The following is a 20,216-nucleotide window of genomic DNA, read 5'->3' as shown; positions in this document are numbered from 1 at the left end:
CCTCTCTCATTAGGTGGAATCACATGAAGAATCCTTCTGTATTCAAAGCAGTTATTAGTGAAAGATAATTCTGCAAAAAGCCATTTCACTGCCTAAATAACATATGATGCCTTCTTAGAGGAGTATCTCAATTTCTCCTCCAAATTATCAATATGCATGGGAAGTACAGTCCATCCTCAGTGTAGACTTAGAAAGAATGGACATCCTTACAGTGAGACCTTTTTCCACTGGGGGACATTGACTGGCCTGTCTTGTGCAACTGTGGCAGGTCAAAGAAATGCAGTTTGAAAAAAATGAGAAATTAATGCAGTTTCAAAGAGAGAAAATGAATATTAAGCTGGAATCTTCTTCTTCTTACTGAAGCAAATGCACACTACAGTGTTTGGAAACCCCTGGTTTCTCAGGTTTAGTACTTAGTCTTAAAAGACAACTGCCACTCCACAGAATATGAATCAGCAGGAGTAGGAGACTCCATTTCTGTCTAGAAAAGAAGAAAATATAAAGAGGCTTCTATTTAAGGTAGGCCCACCTGAATTCAACTTTTACAGTTTCAGCTGCAATAGGCCTGATGCTGAGGAAGAAGATAGTTAGCAATAGTGGGCTTTGAGAAAATTAGGAGAACATTTGGAAATGTTTGGTAATCCTTTTGCCCTCAGATGCTCACATTTCAAGTTCAAGTGCCCTCACAGTCTTGTTTTTAACAGATCAGATCCTATTTGCCGTAGTTTCATTTCCTCTAGTTTCCTCTGGAAACTAAGATTTTCACTACTTCCCAAGTAGAATAATTAGATTTTTCTCATTTCTCAAGAGCCATCACCCTGGATTATGTAGCACAGTGAGAAGTCACTCCAAGTGAAATGTCAGCCAGCAAAACTTCCAAAAAACTCAGTCACTCAGTGGTGACAGCTGAGAATGTTTTCAATACTGGATATAGGAAACAGAATGATAACAAAGGGCATGAGACAAGAGATGTGATACCAATAAACTGCAACAACAAAATAGTTTTTACACTTCTCCTAAGACCAATTCATACTTGTCCCTTCTGTTCCTATTCTATCTCAAGAGCAGTCTCTCATCCTGCATTAAAGCTTTTCTGCTAAGCTTCAGTTTAGTTTTTTCCCATATTATGCTCACAGTCATGGAACTTACTGCTATTTCAGCAAGACAGTTTGCTATGCCTGGAAATGCCCAGACAATCTGTTTGCAGTTTAATATTCAACCCCTCCAGCAAGTGTTCCTGTACAACCTCTTGGGAGCCATCATAGACTTTGCCTTTAAAGGATGACAGCATAACATATCTTGGTGGAAGTGTCTGTGAGAGTGCCTTGACTTTTGCTATGGGATCTCAGGTTAAAAAAGAAGGGTAGATTTAGATATTTTGCCACAGCATTCTTAGAACCAGTGTCTAAATATCTGCTCTAAGTACTAAGGATTTAATTGAGCAGAAAATAGGTAACTTCAGATCAGAAAGTGAGTCCAAAGGAATTTTAGTCATTACCTCTTTAAAGGAAAACAGTTATTTTCTTTTTATTTTTCCTTCTCTTCGATGGTGTTTCAGGGATCACCTGTAATTCTAATTCTTCTGGGTTGTTTTAATTCTTCTAACATCTAGAGGGAATACATGGTAGGATGCAAACAATCAAGAAAACAGAGTTTTAGGGGCAACTCCATGACACCTAGCAAGGGAGAACTTGTCAGGGATGTGATATTTGATGACACCCTTGGTGGTAGTGGCCATGAAACAGCAGAGATAAAGAATAGGGTGAGAAAACCAAGTAGCAGAGTGCAGTCCTTGTGGCATCTTGTGACATCCAATGGGAAGATGCCTCTCTGGCTAAGGTAGAGTAGTGTGGGCTGTCTTCTGTCGATGTCATACCCAGATTTGACCACTGCTGTTTCCACTCTGAGGACTCGGATTCCCTGATACAAATTTCTATACTGCTTTTCTATCTGACTATTTCCTTTTTTTGAAAAGTTTCTTCATAATTTCCAAGTTACTATTTAATGATCATTTCACTGCCTTTAATGTGATCTATTTGGGTCAAATGTCCTCCAGGCAGTCTTGTGCACTGATAAATATAAATAGGTGTGCAAAATTCACACTCACATTCTTGCCTTCTGATTTGATACACATTTCTCATCACACAGAAACATGCCCTCCTTGTAACTTTTCCTTGCCTTTCACTGAAGAACTACCAGAAATTTTTATTTGAAATTCAGTAGTTATTTGGCAATAAAAGGAAGTGCAAATTTAATTATTTTTTTAAAAAGTAAATTGCAGTAATCCTAATGCATAAAAATAGTCAGAATATTTTCAAAGGATTTCACACTTCAAGTTAGCACTGCTTTTGAAACACAGAATGCCTTATTTTCAAAAACTGTGGGCAACCTTACTGTCTCAATGTGAAAATCAAAATTTAAAGAGCAATTCTAAAGGTTGAATTCTAAAGAGTTTTTCAAAGTCACATCAGGCAATAAGCCAGAAAACAAAAAAAAGGAGGTTGAACCTGCACTTCCAATTTCTCCCTTAGAGCACATTGATTTTTCTTGTTCTTCTTCCTACAGCCATCCTTGTCACTTAAAGTTTGTGTTTCAGCTTCCTGTTTTGCAAGAAAGAAAATATTTCTGGGATAATCTTCTTTTATCTATGTTTCAAATCCATATCCTCATAGTGGAGAAAACACACTGCTGTGCTGACAGAAAAATATGTAAGATTTGCAATTATCAAGTTTAAGATAGACTGTCAATTTAGATCTCTATTAAAGCTCTATTAAACAAGTATAAATAAATTTATGTTCCATCAAGAAGAAGGGTCATGCAGATTCTTCTCCAAATTTGGAAGTGTGTGAATAATGTCTACACAGTGAGTTATATCATAACTTAGATTTAATTCAAAATAGTGAAATTCTTTTTTGTGTGAGAGTTCCACAGTTTTATGGAAACTATTTCAAGCAGCATTCTGTACAAAAACAACAAAAGCGGCAGAAATATTAAAAAGTTCTTAGAATACAATTAACCTTTTGGAGAAGACGCTTTAGAATGTCAGTAAAACTGATATGGAATTGTCTGTAACTACTCTCAGGTAATCAAGCTATAATCTATTTCACCAAGAGGAAAACCCATAAAATTAATTAATATTTTCAAGAAGATTTGTGAAAAAAATATGATTTTTACTTTGCTTTTGATGCCTAAAATATATATTCTTGATATAAAAGTGCATTTCCAACTTTCATAGACATTATAGGGAGATATCTGCCTCTAGAATGCCATCAATGAAAATGAGAGGTTTTTCATGGTCAAAATGTAAAAAGATACTTTTTCCAATCTTCTTCCTACTGATTCTATTGGAAACAGATCACCACATCACTAGTTTAGTGCTATGAAACTGCACAAATGTATTTTGTCAGTAGTAGTTAATTTGGTCACGATGTTTTGGGACTGAATAAGACTGTCAGGAAAGCAGAAACACTACAAACAGCCTGTAGAGGTGAGATACTCTGATGTGTTCTTAGAAACAAATTTCTTACATAGGCACTACAATAGATCTAAACTATCTATAAGTTGTGGCCAGGGTTCAGAAAATTATGCAAAAATGACTGCTAGTCTTTGGATATAAACATATCAAGAAAAACACATTACATACTTCAAATCCCATGAAAGTCTTCATTGCAAGGCTAGTTATACATGCAGGAAAACAACAATTTTAGACTTTTTCCTTTAAAAGGAGAATTTAGTCTTTCAAAGCTAAAGTCATTTCAGAAAGATGTTTTATATATGTCAACAATTAATAACACTACTTGTTTCTTATGTAAACATGTGTCATACTTTTAATAATGATGCTGTAGGTAACTACTTCCATAAAAAATTACCAAAGCAGCAATTTTTCAGTACTGGAACCTTCACATGGATTTGCTAATACAGAATTCTTAGGGTGTGAATGTGAATTTGCATTGCGTAGCTGCCCTGCCAATTGAAAAAACAGTGAGTAAAATTTATGTATTAATGTTTCCTGATAAGTATAAATGAACATTTAGTTTCTTCCCTCTCTGGAAAAAAAAAAAAAAAAAGAAAAAAAGACATCGGAACCAGAGTTCCTCAAGCAGAAATCAATGCTTTTACAATGCCAGAGTTTTCTCGTAAGAATTTTTTTGGAGGAATTTAAAAAAACCAGCCATAAACCCCCAGGGATTTTCCTTTGTCATTGGAACATTTAAAGAGTTTCCTATGTTTTGGGAAGATAAAATAATTATCTTCCTTTTGAATGTACTTTTGTGCACAGCCTGGGATACTTACTGGCTTCCAGTCGTGATTCAAGACATATTCCTCTTTTTCTTTAAAAGCAACTGGTTAGAAAGAAATCTGACAAGACAAAATCATCTCAAGTTTTTTTAAAGGTAAATTTAACAGTCATTCAATTCAACAATTATACAATAGGCATTTCCTTACTTCTAGTTTAAATCAGTAGGAGGTGTGGTTGCACAAACCAACATCAGATGCCTAACTGTGTTTGAAAGGGCTTTGTATTTATTAAATACAGACTGCAAGCATTAGTATGAAGCTAAAAGGCATTATTTATGATTTGTAAGAGCACAACTAAAACATGACGAGGTAATAGTGAGTGTAAAGTAAAGAACACAGTTAGAGTTACAGTCCTTGCCAAGGTGATCATCTCTTCTATGGGTACGTTCCACTGTGGAGTGGCAGATTGCAGCATACAAGGTGGTGTCCTGAGCCAGGAAAAACCATGGGGAGCTCTGAGACCTGCCAGGAGCTGGCAACTTGAGGCAGATGAACCATGGGGTGGGTCAAGGGCAATGGTGGTCACCCACACACCCAGTAAGAGCAGCCCTAGGGAGTGCTAGTGGAATGATCAGGAGTGGCATGACCAGAGTGGGCAAACAGGGTGTTGAGAGTTTTTCCTGTTCAGTACCATTAATTTATTCTCTTACATGAAGCTTTTATCTGTATGATAATATTACCAAAAATTCGCTTGACACTAGGGAAAATACTCCTGAAAAATGTATATAAACTTGCAAAGATGAATAAGATAATTTGATTTTACAACTCCTTCAAACCTTTTAAATATTAGAAACAAATGTTTGAATTACAGTAATTCAGAAATGCTTGTGTTTGACTTTCAGGCAAAACCCTTTGAAACCCAAGTTTTCCAAAATGCCAAGCTTAAAATTGCCACTGTACAAGCTCATGGTGGCCTATGTTTTTTTATTTGTGATGGTTGCTTAAAAATTATTGAAAACTGCTAATTTATCACAGTTTTGGGGAATGGTGATTCTATTTGTTGGCTTTAGCTTCTTTGCTTGTCATTATTTACTTTTGTGGTGGGGTGAAAACAGTTTCCCACCTGAAGCTATAAATGGTAAACCCCCAGGGGGTGGTGACCCTTGAGGTTTGAACCAATGAGCACTTCTGCAAAATATAAATATATCACAACCAGACTGGAAAAGAAAGTAGTTGTAGTTGTTGTTGAAGAAGAGTAGCCATGTTGTAGAGCCACGAGGAGAAGGGGCAGGAGCCCGTTGGGGGCTCTGGCCCACCCCAGCCCCTTGCTGGGGGGCTACAGGGACTTGGAACAGTGTAAGGCTGGGCTAAGTACCTGTAGCTATGAGCTGGGGAATGTTTCTCCACCGTGAGCAGCAGAAGCGGCAGCAAGAACAACACTGACTGAGGAGAAGTGGCAGAGAGCCAAGCAGATAAGAAGCAGCATCAGAGCCGGCATTGCAGCCAAGGAAAGAAGACACAGAGATTTCTAATGGAGAGAAACAGAGCAGGACTAAGGTCTACAGAGGGAGAGAGTTTGGTTAAGAACTGAACCAAAACCCCAAACTCCTTTGTGATCTCTCCTAAAATGGAGGGGGTGGACTCCTACTGAATGGAAGTCCTAAAGTGCAGCAGCACTGCTGAAAGAGGAGCTAAGAAGCTCAGGCGTCCTGGAAAGCTGGACCAGGACGGCCGATGGAATGTGTGTGGGGGGGTGACCTTGGGCCCCCCCTCGCTGCAGCTACAGAGAAGCTAGCAGCCTGAGATCAGAGCACGGAAGCTCTGCAAAGGGGGCTTGAATCCCCTGAAGATATGGACCGTCATGAAGGGTTCTGTACTTCATTGATATGATCGTGGTGAAATGACCTTTGTCTGGGTGAACACAGCCCATGGAAGAGAAGACCCTCGCTTGGAGACGAAGGGCCGAGGGACTTGGATACCCCCTCATGTGTACTGGCAGAGATCCAACTACAGCTGCTGCACGGAAGAGAGAAAGAGAAACTGCTGCCCTAGGGACTGCTGCTCTGAGAGTAGAAAGGATCTCTTCCTTCTTCCCTCCTGGACTTTAATTTGGAAGAAGAAGAGATTTGATCCATTGTAAATACTGTTTTGTCATGGTAGAGATAGTTAAGATTGTATATGATGTATTATACTATTTATTTTCTACAGTCATTGTAATATATATTCCCTTCCCCCCATTTTGAGTCTCGTGTGGTGTCTGGAAAACCTATCTCACACTGGGTTGAGATGTGGGAGGGGGGCTTGGACTAGGGAATTGGATTTTGGGGCTCTCAAACCATGACAACTTTTTAAAGCAACATTTTAATTGCTAGTGTAAGAAATGTTACCTGTCTGTGTAACATGAAAAAAGATTATATTAAATATTTTTATCTATGTTACCATAAACTGCAGAGTACCATGATGCCAATTTTGAACTAGATATATTAAGTAACCACAAAAAGATTTGGTAGTCAATTAGAACAAATGCTCAAATTCCAATAAATCATTTACCAGCTTGTAAAATCCTACTGTTCTTCTTTGTGTAGACATCAGTAGTTATTATTTTAATATAATGTCTCACAAACAAATTAAGTTCAACTAAAAACACACACACAAGAGAGGGAAAACCAACTGTATATTCCACAGAATTAGGTTGTTAAAACAAATTGTCACTGCTGTCATTTATGTAAGACAATCTATACTGAAAGGTTTGAAAATAACATGGAGACTTATGGGAATGATTTAAAGAATCATTAGTCTTATTCTGTAGATGGATAAACTTGGGGCAGTAGTTTTAAAGTGGCTTCTGAAAAAGTCTATAAGAAGTAACTGGCAAAGCTATCTATGTAACCCAGCAATTCTGCTGTCATTGTTCTGTCCATTGCCTTCTGCTCTTCAATAATTCATGTCTTATTACCCAGCCTAGTGATAGGTCTGAAGTGTGAATGTTGTTTTAGAGCACAGCCTTAAAGCAGTGCTGCACAGGGGAGGACACAGCTGACCCAGGTGATGTGGCAGTAATTATGTAGCTCCTGGTTCAGTGTACACTGTGGGGTGCAGGCATGCTACTCTACCCTCATCAACTAGGGAACAGGAGGTAAATAATGCAGAAAACTAATTTAGAATGTAAAAAACCCACCTGCAGCGTCTGGTATTTGGGAGTGTGCTGGCAAAGGGTAAGAAAGAGCAGGAATTACAAAATTAGTACAGTAGATGTGTCGATATTTTTCTTTCAGAACAGCAACAACTACACAGGGCACTGCTCCTTTCTGGTTCTATCAAATAAATTGAGGATGAGGTGTTAAAACCAGTATAAGTCCTAAAAATATTTTTGTAATTTTCTGCTTCTTGTCATAATGATCACATATAGTTTACAATGTTATTTAAATTTCAATCTATATCAAGTATCAGATCAAAGTTTTGGAGGCTGTCAGGACCAGCTGAAAAAACACCTCCTATTAAAAACTACAGTTCATTTTTCCTCCTATTCCTATGTCAAGGTTTTTTCTGCAAATGAGTTTCCACGAGAACTCCTGAATTTACATTAAAAAGGAATCTTCAAGCAAGGCTGATTTTCAGATTTAAGTCTTGTGTCAGAAGTCTCTGTCCATTTCACCTTTATCTTTCCTTCACTCATGTTACAAGTACCTAATTACTAAACAATAGCCATTTACTTGCCTTGTAGTGGGGAAAAAAAAGGAGAGTATCTACCAGAGATGTCTCAAATTTTTTGACTGAAATTGACAATTCTTCTGAAGGAAAGATAAATTTACTGAGATGGTAAGGTCTGATAAATAAATTATACAGGAAAATAATTACCTATTCTCCTTTCTGGAGGGAAAATGCTTGTATATGGGTTTCTTTGTGATTCTTTATTGATATATGTAAAGCCAAAAGGCAGCTGAGGTTGATGGAATTCCACCTGAAGTCTGGAAACATGGGGGCCATGCACTCCATGCTAAATTTCACGAGTTTGTGGTGTGCTGTTGGGAACTAGGCAAACTACCATCAGTCATCATCACTTTGTATAAGAAGAAAGGAATTAAATCAGACTGCTCAAATTACCGTGGTATTACTCTGCTCTCCATTGCTGGCAAAATCCTGGCAAGAATACTCATGAAGAGGCTAATACCCACTATAGCAGAAAGAATTCTACCTGAAAGTCAGTGTGGTTTCAGAGCCAACAGGAGCACCACAGACATGATATTTGTTCTCAGACAACTACAAGAAGGGAACAGAACAAAGGTCTCTATGTAGCCTTTGTTGACCTCACCAAAGCTTTCGATGCTGTGAGCAGAAAAGGTCTTTGGCAGATTTTGGAACATTTAGGTTGTCCCCCCAAGTTCCTTAAAATTATCATCTCACTCCATGAGGACCAGCACGGCCAAGTCAGATATGGCAATACACTTTCTGAGCCCTTTCTAATAAAGAATGGTGTGAAACAAGACTGCGTTCTCGCACCAACCCTATTCACAGTCTTTTTCAGCATGATGCTCCAAAGGGCCACGGCAGACCTCGATGATCAGGATGGTATCTACATTCGATATCGTACTGATGGAAGCCTATTCAACCTAAGGCGACTGAAGGCCCACACTAAGACCTTAAACCATCTTGTCCGGGAGCTGCTTTACGCTGATGACGCCGCCCTTGTTGCCCACACAGAAGCAGCCCTGCAGCGTTTAACATCCTGCTTTGCAGATGCTGCTGAGCTCTTTGGGTTGGAAGTCAGTTTAAAGAAGACAGAAGTTCTCTATCAACTGGCACCTCAGGAAGTCTTCCTTCATCCCCACATCACCATTGGCCAATCAGAGCTCAAATCAGTCCAGCAGTTTAATTACCTTGGTAGCCTCATCTCCTCGGATGGTAAGATTGACGGAGAGATAGACAATAGGTTAGCAAAGGCCTTCAGAAAGCTTCATAAAAGAGTTTGGTGAAATAAACACTTGAAGAAAAGTATAAAGATCAGTGTTTACAGAGCCGTTGTGCTGTCTACTCTTTTATGTGGATCCGAATCATGGGTCATCTACCGCCACCACCTGCGACTCCTAGAACGCTTCCATCAACGCTGTCTCCATACAATCCTAAACATCCACTGGTCAGATTATGTAACTAACACATCTGTTCTTGAACAAGCAGCAATCACAAGTATTGAGGCCATGTTACTGAGAACACAGCTGTGTTGGGCAGGACATGTCTCAAAGATGAAGGACCACCGCCTCCCTAAGATCTTGCTTTATGGTGAACTTGCCGCATGAGAGGAGCCCCAAAGAGAAGATACAAGGACTCCCTGAAACAACATCTCAGCCTTGGCCATATTGATCAACATAACCGGTCTACTCTGGCCTCCAATTGGGAGGTCTGAAGACACACTATCTATAATGCTGCTGATGCTTTTGAGAATTCTTGAGGAGAAAAGACAACACAGAAAGAATCGTGCCTTGCAGAATATACCATCTAAGGAGTCCTTCTGCTGCACGTTTTGCAACTGGACATGCCTATCACGTATTGGCCTTTTTAGCCACCAACGCGCTTGTAACAAACGTGGGTAGAGCCCTTCCCAAATCTTCGTTCATGAAGCCTAGCCATGATGATGTAAAGCCAAAGATAATAGTTGGAGGTCAATGTCCAACCTACTGAATACTAGAAAGTTGATGATTCTTAGGGAGCTTTTATTTGCAAATGTGATTACTGCCAATGGAAAAGCAATCAAAAGTCCTTTACAGTTCATTATTCTCCAACTGACAGGCACAGGGAAAGACACTCCTCTTTTCCTTCCATCCCCACAAACAGAAGAACAGAAAAACCAATTATTGGCCAAGAAAATCTATATAGTGCATAGAATGTGTATATTAAAATGAAGAGAAGGGGAGGAATGAATAAGGGAAGGGAAAAAGAGAGGGAAAGTGGAGGAGGGGGAGGAAAGGAAGAGGGAGGACAGCAAGGGAGGGAGGAAATGAAGAAGGAAAGAAAGAGGAAGGGAGGGGAAATGACTAAAATTATATAAAGTGATGATACAACGCAGAATAAGGTATAGATAGTACTAGCTAAAACATATCCCGTATCTCTGCCAGTCACAGTTAGAGCCTTGAAAGTAAATGCAGAAAGAAGAAAATATTGTTGACCTATATCTCGATCTTTCTAATTATCTGTCAAGAATGAAAATAGGATTTATCTGTAATTATTTTATTTTCATTCATTAATTTTAGTTCTAGAGAAGATGCCTTCTGAGAAAAAGCTATTGATCTTGCTTCCTACTAGATACATAAATATTAATGATAATTTAAGAACTCAGCATTTTAAGACATTGCAACAGCTCCATCTGACTTAAACAATGTCTATCACCTCAGGAGAAGTCCTCTATCAGCCAGCATGACTACCCTCACTGTATGAAAGTTCAATCAAGCATTTATCCTATCCACATCTAGCTAACATCATATTTTAAGTGTCTAACATATTTTTGTACATCAAACATGCCTATGCAATATCTCGAAAAAAACCCCAAACAAACAAAAAGAAGACATCCCACCCTTACCTGCCCTTCCTTATTCCAATTAGAATTGAGAGGTAGCTTTTTATACTATTTTCTTTTGATGGGGAAGTGGGGTCCAGGACAATGGAGACGGTGAAGTTGAAGGTGATGGTGATGGAAGGTGAAAGACTTGGTTAGGAAGAACTCCAGAAGCAGTTCCAGCAGTAGAACAGAATACCACCAGCTGACAGAGGCATGAGGAGAGTGCACCTAATAGTGACTATTGCTGATGTTTCCACTAGATCAAACATGCCTCAGATGTATAGCTCAGTCCTATACTCTTTCCAGTCCTTCAAATTCTCAGCATGGTTCTCAGCTTGGGTGATATAATTCATATACGGCAAAGGCTGAGATCATGGTTGATATCACAAGGATATGGAAAAGCTTAGAAACATTAGAAACATAGGACTTGTGAATAAGTAAACATATCAGAAAATGGACGGTTAAAAATCCATATGAAATAGTGTTCTATGTAGATTGTTAATGATCTGTACACCTCAATATGAAAGCAAATTTATGCAGGAAAATGTTCTATCAAGCTGCTTATAAATTTCAAAGGGAAAAAGGTGTTAACAGGAAGCTGAAAATTCAGTGATGTGCACCGAAAACGAGAGAAACAGTATGGTATATTTGGAAAGAAGAGATCAAATATGCACATTTCTCTCTTACACTTGAAAAGAAAATGTAGAAATATAAAGAATAATGATTCCTTGGAAAATACTTTGTATTTACAGCTACAAGGAGTAGCAAGTGGTAAGAAAAAAAGTCCGAGATTTTGCTTATTTCAACACATGTGTTCTTTGCTTTTTTCTTTCTTTCAGGGTCTGGTACTTCAAACTACAGTTTTAAGACACCAGAGCCTCAGTATATACTCTGTTTTCAAAGTCCTCACTTCCAGAATCTCTTTTGTTTTTAAAGATCTAAAAATCACCAATTTTATAACTGAGACCTAACATGTATCCATTTTCTCTCTATCTCTGTCTAGCCTAACATTTAAAGATTCCAAGTGGGACAGCTTGAAGAAAAGTTGTGAATAATTTAATTGCGGAATATGTAGTACTGTACTACCCTGAGCTAGAAATGTGCTTTCACTATGCTTTGGACGCAGGAGGTATACATGAACAGGTATATTTAGTTGATCATCTGTTGGCTAAATAGGAGATGACATCAAGCTATTCTCTTATGTCCAGATAAGACACCACCTTCAAAAGAGAGGGAGAATCTATACCTGGGAACCTTGGAGGGTGGGATACTTAGATCCTGATGGAAAGTAAGACTAAGACACCTCTATTTAAGAGAAGTGATTGGTAGCTTTATAGTATAGTCTTAAACACATGTAAAACAGATGAGTGGGTGGTAGGATGGCAGTAATCAGCTTTACTGTAATTAACTCATTTTTTGATGTAGTATGTTATGAAAGCAATGGATTATACTTCACTACTCAGTTGCTTGGGTCTGGACTTTTTTTAAATTTTCTATAAAGAACAGATCAAAGCATTAATTCATTATAGCTGGATATTTTGTACAACACCTGATACAATGCACACTGCAGTAAACAGAAAGCCTCTTTTTAGAACCTTAGATATGATGAATCTAACATATTCACTGGCAAAACTAGCAGTGACAATTTCAGACACTGCAAGCACCAACCTTTCTCTTTGCTGCTCTGCCGGCATTGACTGCAATCTCTCACCAGTCAGCAGAGAGGAGCTCATGTGGCAGCCCCAGGCAATCACATCCTACCAGTGCAGCTTGCACTGCTGCACCAAGAAAACAGGAGTTACCTCTTGGAACTCTGACAGAGTGGCAAGGCAAACATCCAACACTGTAACACTTAACAGTGTAGACATTACTGTCTTAAACAAAGTTTGACTTCCCATATCAGACTGGTAAATTAACTGCCAGGGTGACAAAATTCATTCCTTTATAAGACTAGCTGCTAATTATGCAATTGCTACCTCAGCTTATTAAGTTCTACAAGACTAATACTAGTATTTCACATTCATAAAAAAAAGGTATCTAAAGATATAGGTTTCCATGAGTATACTTTTGAATCAAAAGGGAAATGTATGGAGAAAAACCCAGTTGAGAATGGCTGTGGGACTGAGCTTCTCATTTTCAAACTACAGAATTACTTGAGCAGCACGTCTAGGCAAAGCAGCAATATAGATGCTTTGAAACAGAAAGTTACAGCAGAGTTAAAGACAGAATTATTAATTTACCTTGAAATCAGTTATATTGCTAAAAAGCACTTTACTCAAATACAACTTAATTGTCAATGTCCATTAGTACATTTTAAAAGTAACGTGTATTAAATCCTTTAAATAATCCATCTGTCTTCGTCATTACACCCTGGTGCTGTAGTGTTGTGTTAGTGTTTGAATATAATGGCATAACATGTCTTTTCATTCTATTTTGTAGCACCTGTGCTGCAGTGGCACAGGTTCATGTCAAAAGGAGTTTAGTTTCTTTATCGTGTTTCTTAGCAGGGCATGTATATTATATATACAAGTTCAGGAAAAGCAGACCCCTATGAGTACATCCAAACCACACATAGCAAGCGAGCCTGAGCCTTTGAGAGATGCGAGATTAATAGCCGAGTATGATTTCCAAGATGAAATGAATCCAGAAAGAAACATTACCTACCAATAGCTAGTGTTAGATTCTCCACACAGATTACACATTTCTATAGTGTGTCTTGACTCTTGAAGGCAGAAACATTTTCCTGTAGATAAAATAGTCAAGTGTACAATGTTCTACTGCTCTGTGCCTATGTGTATGGCTTACATGGGCTGCCATTTCTGTCTCCTTCAAAACCAAAAATCAAATATGTAAAGAACCACTGAAGAGAAGAAAGACTGGACTGGAAGACTAATTTGTATGTGGATACACGCTCTTTGGAAAAGCATTTCTTAGTACTTTGAATTCCTACATTCTGTGCAGTTGCATTACCAGAAAGCATCCAGCTGAGGATCTTGAATTCCTGTTTCATGGATTGTTATTTTAGCCATACAGTTTTTAAGTGGAACTGAGTCTACTGAAATGTTGGTGGGAAAACAGATAATCAGTCCACAGGCATTTTCAGGATCCAGATACTGGGCATGGCAAACGTAGAAGCTCTGGCAGAATGCTCCTTGACTTTCCATCGGAATGTTGTGGAACTTCGGCAGTTTCACAGATAATCTGGATACAGCAGATATTATCTTGAAAATCACCAAGGGCAGAGAACTGACCCTCAGTTCTTCCTTCAATGGGAAACCTGTGGCCAAAGAGGTATTTTAAAGTGCCTACACCTGTGGAAATAAAGCACAATTGTCTTTCTGACTTTGAGGGAGAAGTGTTGCATCACACCTAAAAGCAATGAGACATAGAGAAATAAACAGGAAAGTTAATTAATCTTTTAATCAAGAAACAGGCCAGGATGAAAGTCTGATACTGCTTACGAATAAATGCAAAGTGATTGCTAAAGCTCAATCTGTCGAGTGAAAACAGATACAGCTCTCCCCTAATTGTCCAAGGCATCATAGTGACTAGCAGAAATATCCTCTTTAAAGACCAGACAAAGAAAGGACAGAAGATATCTATGAAAAGTTTGTTGAATACCAAAACCTGCTGTTACATGATAGTTGCTCAAGAAAAAGAATACACTCTCTGTTTCATAGTATTCTTTTAGCTGTCATCATCAGAAAAAGCAGCACCAGAGGGAAAGGCCAGGCATAAACCAGTGGGTATAACTGGGCATGTTGATCTGTACCCATACATAGAATCACAGAATCATAGAATATGTCAAGTTGGAAGGGACCCACAAGGATCATTGAGTCCAACTCTTAGTCCCACACAGGACCATCCCCAAGAGTCCCATCATGTGCCTGAGAGTATCACAGTGATCTATGCCATTGTTTCTACTTGAGAGGTGTCTGGAAGCTGTACTATCAAATGGCTCAACCCCAGATAGATTCCACTGACAGGCAGAGAGTACTGGATGGGACCAACTAAGCTGTACCTATTAATTTATGACAATTTTTTTTTTCACGGAAGAGGCAGACTAGAGATCCTGTTAGGGTTTTGAAATACCCTATTCGTGCAATTGCATTCAGCTCCTTTTTGAGTCCAGAAAGAGGATGTATCATCATCCATGGACAACCTATTCTTAAAGTCCTTTAGGATAACCCAAAAAAGTCAGACTAAGAGAACTGCACTGATTGTGGGCAGAGGCCCTTTAACTTGGCTGTAGGATTTGATCCCTGTACCTAACAGAACCAAAGAGAGGAAGAGGGGAACTGGACTGATGCACCACATGACCTTTAAGAAAAGGCAGATGTTCTCTTGGCCTGTGGCTGATGGTGCTGATGTATAGTTATATATCATTATAAGAAGCTAGAAGACAAGATGTGCTTTTGCCCTCTGGCACTGGACAGGGTCGTCACAGACATGATCCAGGAAAAGTATATGGGTGAATATCTTGCCAGTGAAAGAATCAGATATTCTTTGATGGTGCCAAATCCTGGCCTAAGGTAGTAGCTTTATTTACTCCAGCTTCTGTATAGCTGTGAGATCTGTTGACACTACCTAATAATGATACCGGCGTGTGTTTTGCTGATTAAGGCAACTCAGCCAGGAGGAAAAGAAGTCTTTAAAATCTGACAACATACTGACCATATTATTCAATTCTCAGTGCTTTCTGTTTCCTTTATCTTTCTTGTAAGATCTTCCCTAAGACATCATGTATCTGGGGCTGAACATTAAAATGACATATTTCTTTTTTTTTTCCTTTTTTTAAATTCTATTTAAACTTTCTTTGTGGATATGCATACCCCTTATTACACAGAGGAATAAGAAAATAGCACAGATTTCTAACAAAGCATCTGTAAAATGTGCTGTCCTAACTCTTTTTGTTTTGGATACAGCAAGCATATTATTAGTAATTTTAGATTCTAATATCTGATAATTGAAATAATTGTAGATTCAAAGTAAGACACTTGGCTTTACTAGTAATTTACATTTTTGTGACTACTTAATGAAACCACTAGTACTAATCACAATTGTAGACTATGAATTAGTATGGGTTAATTATATGCCTATAAATATGTTTTATACAAAGCAAAAAATATTTCCCTAAAAAAAACTATTGCAATTAACATAGAATTGATTATTAAATCAATTTCTTAAGCAATGCTTAAATTTCTGTTGGAAAAAACATTCAAAAGATTGATTGCCTTGCTTTAAGTGCCTTTGGGCTGGATGCAAGGAGAAGAAACCATCTCAACATACTGTATGAATGTAGGGTTTTTTTTAAGTAAAATAAATGGAAATGGAAATCAATTTAAAAGTGACTACAAAAGAAAAATACAATAAAGCAAATTGACAAACTGGTTAAAAATATAAAGTGCTAATTGAAACTTTGGCTGCTATAAAATATTTGCTCTAATTCACTTTGAATATGTACCACTGAGAAAAAGGCATTGCTTTTCTCAGAAATCCATACATTTCAGAGGCAATTTGTAGATAAATAGAGTCAGTTGAAAAATACAAATAGTTATTTTTAGAATAAAGCTGATTTTAACTTTATGTTAGATGCTTCATGATTACGTGCGTGTTTTGTTAAGATGAATTCAGTTTGTAATTCTGGCACTGTTTTCAGGATTAGCATTTCTTCTCATTAGCTGACAAAATGAAATTACACAAGAAATTTTCTAATCATTGTCGTGGTTTAACCCCAGTAGGTAGCTAAACATCACATAGCCACTTGTTCACTCCCACATCAGAAGGACTGGGGAGAGAATTAGAAGGGTAAAAATGAGAAAAATTATGGGCTGAGATAAGCACAGTTTAAGATGGAAAGCAAAAGCTATGCACACAAGCAAAGAAGAACACGGAATTTATTCATCACTTCCCATGGGTAGGGAGGTTTCAGCCAACCCCAGGAGGCAGGGACCCATCACACATAATGATGACTTAGAAAGACAAATGCCATCACCCTGAATGACTCCCTTCCTTTTTCTTCCCCCAGATTTATATACTGGGCATGTCCCATATGGTATGGAATGTCCCTTTGGTCAGTCGGGGTCAGCTCTCTTGGCTGTGTCATCTACCAACTTCTTGTGCACCTCCAGACTCCTTGCTAGTGGGTTGGAGTGAGAAGAAGAAAAGGCTTTGGCTCTGTGTAAGCACTGCTCAGCAGTGACTTAAACATCCCTGAGTTATCAACACGATTTCCAGCACAAAAAACATTTGGAGGGCACAAAAAACATTTGGAGGACACAAAGAACAGGAATAAATGGTAGTTAAAAGGTCTAGAGGTTTGAATGAAACAATATGGGAAATATTATGTTTGTTTTAAGACCTGAATAAGTCAAATAGCATTGACAATAACAGAAAGAGATAAAAAAGGACCATATTGTTGCAATAAAATGCTTTGATTCATGCCACATGGAAAAAGTAGAGATTTTCAGAATTTAAACTTCTGCTGCAATCAGTTCCTTGACCTGCCATTTCTTATTTCCTCATTCCTTATCTACTCCATATAATATGACATGAAGTGAGAATGACAGTGCTTGCCTACTGTTTACTGTAAAGAATCACAAGCTCTAACTCTTCCTCTGCATACAGGATGCCTTTTAGAGCCTTTCCTTTTGAAATCTCATTCAGCTCATGTCACTGAATAGATTTGTCCTTAGACGGAATAAAACAAAAAAGATTTATGATATTGTGTCAAAATATTGAAGAGAAAGAGATTCAAGAGCCACTGTTCTTGTAGTTATTAGCTCTCAGATCATGTTTGATATAAAAAAAAAGGTGACTATATACAATTGCAATAATAATCTGCAGAATTGTCACCTTATGTTGTTAACAGCTATAGTAATAGTTAAAGAAGAGTGACAGCTCATTTGTCATGATGCAAAAATTCATTACATTTCTTTTTCACCTCATATCCCTGAAAAAATTGCTCTCTGACAGACTACGTAGGAATGCAAGTACAAATCTAACACCATATCTCTGTAATTTATTAACATGAGAAAAGTTATGGATAGTTCTTAGCAATAAGCACAGATCTGAAAAATAAAAAAATCATATTGAGCAATGTTATTCACATTAACTTGTCCTAGAGTGACACGGTAACAGTAATTATACAACTAAGTAACGTATTTGTGTGCAACCAATGAATTCCTAAAGTAATTGAAGAACTGCACACTGAGAAAAATAATTTTGTCCAGTCTCCTGTATATTTCACTCAACCTTGAGGGATAAAACATATGAATAACAAGTAGAACTGATGGGAATTTTTATGAATATAAGTAATAGGAAGGATAAGGGGTCTTTCCCTTCTTTGTCTCTGGAGCTCAGATGACACGAACCTGCCCCATCTACTCTGTAGATGACTAATATAGGTCTTGTCTGTGAAAAAAATTCCACGCCTTCAGAACCTGTTAGTATGGTAGCGTTGCATGCTAAAACAGCAACATATGTTCCAGAGCACCAAATTTATCTCCTGTAAGATTGGAGCAGATCAGCAACTTTCTGCGTTTGTGTCTCCAATTCATCAGAATTTTTTGAAAACTTTTTTTTTCTTTTAGTCAAAATCATTCAGATGTGAAGAGCTTTAGCCATACACAGCTCTTCTAGTTTGAAACAGGACTAGGATTACAGAATTCATGTGTCTGAGATGCAAATTCTCTGTACAGTACCCACTGTTTGCAGATTCTGCAACTCCAGAAGCCTTTGAAACTCCTGAAGCCACGTCTTAGTCTCCAGGCTTCTCCTGTAGATCTTTCAGGCACATTTCTTCTTGCTATATGAAGAAATGCATTAGACTATGCTGTGGTAGAGAACATCTGAAATTTTTCAACATAAAATGGGTCACAAAAACCACCAGCTATTCACTGTATTCTTTAGCATTCAGTTGTGCCTCAGGTGAAATGCATATCAAGGCCAAACTTCATTTACACTCACCAGCAATCAGAAGGACTAACAAAATGGGAAATAGGCTTCAGTAATGGACTACAGATGTTGGAAACTCTCTTGTTGCAGGATCAGTGAGGCTGGGAATAATTTGTGTCTCTTGCCAAAATGATGGATATTACCTGCAAAAAACTTGACATAATTTTTTTTCCCCAGGTCTATTGCTCCAGACTGTCATCCCAGAAGGCTACTCCATAGACCAATATCCCAGATAGCTTCATATCTAGTCAGGAAAATTCACATTTACAACTGTTTATCAATTTTGAGGGCAAAAAAATTGCTTGATGCATTTAATCTCTTTTAATTTCAGTGACTAGTTGAAGTATTCAATCTAGTTTAAAGAAAATGTTGAAAAAAATATGCTTTTGGTTTGTTTCAAATAGAAACAAAGTAAAAGATAGATCCCCAGCTTTCATGTGAATTACTAACCTTGGGTTTTAGTAGCTTCTGGTAGTTAGGCACCTCAGCTGTGGCGCTGAGAGAAGTGGGAAGCATCACAGTAATGCATTTCAGGCAGCAGTAAACCTTCAAAATCGAAATGAACTTGACGCATTGGACATTTTGTTCTGTAAAACAAAATAAATCCTGTAAATTCTGAGAACAAGTGAAGCATAAAAACTTTAGTAAAGGCCATAATTTCATATCAAAGTTTCATTGTCATTTTACATGCTTTATGCAGAGTCCTTCAGAACACTTTTAAGCTCTGGAAGAGCAGTTTGCAGAACACAGAGTCAGCCTGTATAGAATACAAACAAGATTTGAAAATATTTAAAAGAAATCTGTGATCCATAAACTGATTTTTGAACAGTTCTTGATCACTTATGTATTATTCATATGCTAGTAAAGATAAACACTGTTTGCATACCTTTACCACAACCAAGTTTATTATCAGAGGATGTTTTGATATTCACACATGCAGACTTTTAAACAGAAAATTATTAATTGCAATTTATTTTTGAACAAGTTGAAAAATTTGCTGCCTTGAGAGTATTGAAGCAAGACTCTTCATAATTTCCTTGTTAGTTGAAGAAAAATACTCCTTTATTTTGTTATACATTGCTAGGTTCATTCTTGAGCTACTTCAGCAGATATCATTAAAGTTCCACAGGTTTCATCTAAGTTCTTCTGTAAATATGACATGGTTCAGTTTGGGGTTTTTTTTGGTATTTCACTATGAGAGGTATATATTAAATTACAACGTTTCTGTATGGTTTAGAGAACATAACTCTTTCTTTAAGGATTTCAACCAAGTAAGAAATAGCAATAATGGAAATAAGATTCTGCAATATACTTCATAATTTTACTTTGCTTATGCATTATTTAAAGGAGTATTTACACACTTATCTTCAAACATTCATCTTACAATGTCCCACCTATCCATTGGACCCAAGTGGCACACTAAAAATACTTAGGTCTTCTAAAAAGTTGATACCCCCAAAAAATCCTGCAA

The sequence above is a fragment of the Neopelma chrysocephalum genome, unplaced genomic scaffold, assembly GCF_003984885.1.
Source record: "Neopelma chrysocephalum unplaced genomic scaffold, ASM398488v2 Primary Assembly neopelma1_22b, whole genome shotgun sequence".
Lineage (NCBI taxonomy): Eukaryota > Metazoa > Chordata > Aves > Passeriformes > Pipridae > Neopelma > Neopelma chrysocephalum.
Note: the sequence above shows the minus strand (reverse complement) of the source record.